Source organism: Macadamia integrifolia, chromosome 2 (assembly GCF_013358625.1).
Source record: "Macadamia integrifolia cultivar HAES 741 chromosome 2, SCU_Mint_v3, whole genome shotgun sequence".
NCBI lineage: Eukaryota > Viridiplantae > Streptophyta > Magnoliopsida > Proteales > Proteaceae > Macadamia > Macadamia integrifolia.
The window spans coordinates 40,378,900-40,384,377 of record NC_056558.1 but is presented as its reverse complement, the minus strand read 5'-3'; the positions used below and the strand labels follow the sequence as shown (position 1 = coordinate 40,384,377).

Below are 5,478 nucleotides of genomic sequence, written 5' to 3'. Positions count from 1 at the left end.
AAAAGGAAAAATAGGGGATGGGAGGGAGGGAGGGAGGGGGGAGCCCAAAGAAATCAGATTGGTCGGGATGAGATATAGGAAGGGGGGAGCTCTTAGGAAATAACAATAAGTCTGTTCCTTGGGGAGTCACAACAAGGGGGGGGGGACATCTTTGATTTGGTGTTAGCGTAAAAAAAGATGGCTTTCCAAATTGAGCCAAAAGAAGGGGAATTGAAAGTTCATCTACGAAGATTGCGCTCCATCCAAAAATGTTTGATGGTCACATAGAAGGCTGACTTCCCATTAGCATCACATATAGAAGGCCCAACAAAAGTTATATCAATCCAAATCCATTATCTAGATAGAGGGAGAATCCTTCTCCTAGCAGGCCAACAAGCTTTGAGGACATGCTTCACAAATTTTGGAAGTGAAGGGATAACTGAAGAATAGATGAACTGTGTCTTCAAAACCGTTCCATCACAGACTGTAAGAAGGAGAAAGAGGGATGCGCTAGGAGAGGAGAAAAGACTGAGCGGGGAGGCAATTAGAGAGGGCTCTCCACACGGTGAAGCTATGGCGAGGGATATGGCCAGGGAACCATACAGATTTCCGCCAGGGGACTAGGGGGAAGGGGAGCGAATAAGGTGCCAAGCTGAGGAGCTGAATGAACCAGAGGAGGAGGGAGACTAGATGATTCTGTCATTTCTTCCCCTGTGCCCAGGGAACATATCTCACTTTACTCATAACTGGAGCTTATTTTGATTTGTTGATGCAAATACCAGTTTTAACCGTGGGATCAATTAGTGCTTTATTCAGAAAAGACTGACCCCAAATAGAAATGAGACCTGTAAACAATCCGGTCAGAAGGAACCAACTTAGATCTGGCAGTTAACTTAAAACTGCAAACATAATTTCATGACTCTAAAAGAGAATCAACGAATAACCAAAACTGCAGCTTGAGACCCATTCTACTCCAACACTCCCCCCAAAAGGGTAATTTACACCTGATGTCTCTCAAGCTTGGGCCAAGCCACAGGTTACCTAACATTATGTATTTGTTTTTCTTTGATAAGTAAACTAATGAAGGGAAAAAGTAACAGTAGGATAGAGTACAATGAGCGAATACAACAACAACAAGAGGAAAGGCCAATGACCAGCAGACTATAAAAGATCTATGCCAAAGGATAGGAGGAGCCTAAATACAAAGTGTCTAACCACTCCTTTGGCCAGCTCATCAGCAACGCTGTATATCTTATTTTTGGGATGTCTAGACTACTTGATGAGTATATCACTCAAGGATTTAGGACTTACTAGAGGAGACACAAACATATGCAGCCACATGTCACTTCATTATGGCTATATGACCAACATTATGTACATTTCTTTTTTTATTTTCTTGTATTTTATTTTGTTGTATTTTAATTAATTTAATGTCAAAATTATGTACTAATGTTGTTAATTATTGGGAGTTATTTCTGTAGAAGAAGTTATTAGGGAGTAGTTATTGCTGGAAAAGTGGTTGTTATACGGATTCCCACCCCCCTCCCCCTCAATTTGGGTTTTAAAAGGTTGTATTTTGGAATGGAAAACAATGAAGTTGATGTTGAACTTGTGAGATTTCTCCCATTCTTTGTCGGATGAGTGATTCCTTGCCAACCTTGGAGTTAATCCAAGTTGGTGTGTAGTCAATCCCCTTTAGGTTGGTTTCTATTCCTTCCTAATAGAATGGTGCTATTCCTTACCAGCCACCCTTGGTCAATCACCCAATGGAATTTTCTCTTAGTGTAGTGTAGCCCTCCCGTGCTTTACAAGTACTCGCTCATCTATTCCCATGCGTCTTCACTAGCTTTTCTATCTCATTCATTTCCTTACTCCGTTTGCCTCACCCACTATGACTGGAAAGGTAGTTATTTGGGAGTTATTTCTCTCTCTTTTCTTTTCTATTTGGGTTGAAATGTTGTATTTTGAAATGGATGACAATGAAGATGATGTTGACTTTGGAGATTTCTCCCATTTTCTGCAGGATGAGTGATTCCCTGCAAACCTTGGACTTAACCCAAGTTGGTGTGAAACCAAGCTCCCTCTGTCCTCCCTAACTCCTACCTCTTATGCGATCACCGTCTTCCTTTCCCCTATTCCTTTTTTACCAGTTCTCATTTTCCCACTTTATCTTAAATTATGGCTTCAAACAAAATGGGGATTCATTAATTAGCAGCAAGGAGCAGCAGGACAGCAAAAGGAGGACTTCTATTAGATTTTCCAAACCTGTCCTGCATGACTAACGGTTGATGACTGAATGACCAAAACAATCATGAGATTTTCAAAGATACTGATTGGAAGAATACATCGTGCAATCTGGAGTTCCAAAAACCGGTTTGGATCGGTATGTGTAGCCCTGTTATAAGGAGGTAATGAGGATTTGTAATTATTTAACAGGGACAAACCTGATGATAAAATAATGAGACTGAGGAAAAGAAGGGAAGGGAAATTTTGGAAAAAAAACAAAAATAAGTGTTAGAGAACAACCTACGATTTGAGGTTGTCTTCAAGCCTCTCAACTCCTTAACCAGCGGCAACCAGATTTAGGAAATTGAAATAACTCTCTCATTTGATCTCAGAACGACTAGAGATTTCAGGATTAGACAGCTTATCTGAAGTACTCTGAAACTCAAGCATGAATACTTTCGAAACAAGGCTCTGGAAATTAACAAACTAATTTTGAAACTAATCCAGGCTGAACTTCTGAGTCAGCTTTGATTGCTGAGTTAGATCTGATAGCAGGGAAGGAGTTGGGTGACCAAATCCTAGGGTTTGAGTCGCGTATGGAAGGAGAACCCTCGCCCAAAATATTGGACCAAATGAACTTGTGACAGTATGTTTGTAGTCAAATTTGTTCAGTCTGGCTGTACTGCAAGTTGCAGGAAATTAAAGAGAACAGTAGCATAAAGAAAATAAAATAAAATATAGGATAAAATAGTGGGAATCAGAAGAGGATTAGAGCACTGAAGACGGAGAAGAAGAGAGGGAAGGAAGGAAAGACAAGAATAGAAGGAACTATAAGAGAGAAGAGAAGGGATAAGGAGAGAGCACTCGATGAGAGGTTCAGAAATTGCAAAGAGGGAGACGAGAAAACCCATGGCCAACAACAACTCAAATCAATTGCTGTTCAATTCATTCAATCTCTATTCTATTCGTTGGGTTACAAAACATATTTAAAGAAAGGGAGAAAGAATCAAAGAACCCTTCCAGTCTGGTGCAGGAAACAAGCGGACCAATGAGAGTGCACATGGGAGCATATTCAGTGCACGGCTGGGGGGCAACGTGGTCATTTCATGCCCGCCTGTATCTGGGCGTTTCCTGCGCCAGACTGGCAGGGTTATTTTTCCCTTAAAGGAAATATAAATTCCTTGCAAATAGAAACTACTGAAACAACTTTGCGTAAAAGAGGAAACTACACTAAAGCAAATATCCTCGTAGCTAACTCCTACCACATAAAACCAACTAAAAGAAAAAAATGACTATATGTTATCATCCAAACATAGCAATAAATCTTGAGAAGTCCTACGGTACTAACAATCCTTCTTGGACTAAAAAGGCAGGTTGGGCCGGTTTCTTCTCTACTTAAGATCCCACAACGGATCATGCCAGTTGAACAACGTCAATGTCACTGCATCAATTCTCCTCCTATGAAAAGAACTCGTCTTTGTTGAGTTTGGTAGGGACCCTAAGTACCATCTAACTCAGCTTGCTGAAGGAGAAACAATCATGTTGTCCAACTCAAATCAAATCAACTCAGCCTTATCCCAACTAAATGGAGTTGGCTACAAGGATCCTTACCCTCCAATCAGCTCTGTACTGAGTCATACTTGATACAAGTCCTAAGCTATGCTGTCTTTCCTCACCATTTCTCCTATAGTCTTTTAGGTTTGCCCCTGGTTCTGTTAGCTCGTTCAATTTGAATCAAATCACTCCTTCGTATGCTAAGGTTGTTAAGGCGTCGCCTAGGCTTCCAGGCACCATAGTCTGAATTGGCGCCTTGTTGGTGTTGCTTTAATTCTTCACCCTTCTCCATTGCCTTGGGTCGCCTTGCGCCTTGACAACTATGTAGAGCATCTAAAGGCCTCCAATATACGTGGCCATACCACCTCCAAATGATTTTCTCGTTGCTTATCATATATCAAAGCTACTCCCAAATTTTAGCTCTAATTTATTCGTTCCTTACTTTATCATTCTTAATTTTTTGCCACACGTCCATCTCAATAGCATCATCATCATCACAGCTACATTAAGTTTATCTATATGATGTTTCTTAACTGTCCAACATTCCGCACCATACATCATACCAGTTGTATGATTCTCTATTAAATCTTCTTTTAAGTTTTAAAGGAAAACCTTGATCAAACAACATTGCTGACACACTTGTCCACTTCCTCCATCATATTTTAATTTTCTATGTAACATCACCCTCTATTTCTCCTTTATTTTTAATTGAGTCAAACACCTAAGATAATCACTTTGTGGAATATTCCTCTTGCCAATATTCACCACCTCATTATTTCATCATACTGTAATTAAAGTTACACAATACACACCATATACTTCGTTTTTCATTGTGCTTATCATAAAACTTTTTGTTTCCAAGGTTGATCTCCATAGTTCGAACTTGGCGTTAATCCTTGTTTTGTTTCATCCACAAAATCAATATCATCAACAAAAAGCATACACCAAGGAACATGATCTTGAATGTCTCTGGTTATATCATCTATGAAAAGCGCAAACAAATAAGGGCTTAAAGCTGATCCATGATGTAGCCCAATTGTAATTGGGAATTCATTACATTGACCACCCCACATATCCCATTATCCGCTTGAGTTTAATTGTCGAGAGATCCTTTGTGGAAAGAAGCTTCATCTCAAGTCCACTGTGCATTGTTCTCGTAACCACAATGCTGTACCTTCTTCTCATGCTTGTGCAGAGAGACGACAGCTGCAAGCACTTGAACAAAGGATTGAGACATTAGAAAGTGAGTTTGATGCTGCAATTACAGCTGCAGCTAAAGCTCATGCATACTGGAAAGAAATGACAGGCTGAGGCAGCCTAAAAGCTTATGAGTTACATGCAGAAGAGGTTACAATAAAAAAAGTCAGGTCCAGAACAAGGAGATAGTAGATACCATGGTCGAAGGTCACTAATAGGGTGACCTTGAATGCCCCCAAGTCTTGTCCAAAACTGTAGAAGAAGAAGAAGGACGACATACCTTGCCAGAGTAGTAACCGTCGGAGGATCACTCACCAGAGGATCAGATGAAGGACGTGACTTGTCGGAGCCGTGAACGAAGAAGGAACCTTGTCGGAGACCTCCCCAACGAGCAAGAAGTAGTGAGGGATTTAGCTTTTAGGGTTTTATGACTTACGACCATTCTTCTTTCCTTTTAAATAGCCTTGTTCCAATGTAACAATGTGTGTGGAATCAAAATATACCTGCAAACAACAATGTAAA

At 40.4% G+C, this 5,478-nt stretch overlaps 1 protein-coding gene across 1 annotated transcript in view; it reads left to right on the top strand.

Moving 5' to 3' along the window:
- Positions 1–5,478, top strand: part of LOC122090659 (translation machinery-associated protein 22-like) — an 11,977-nt gene that overhangs the window by 3,770 nt on the left and 2,729 nt on the right. The gene's annotated exons all lie outside the window — the stretch shown is intronic.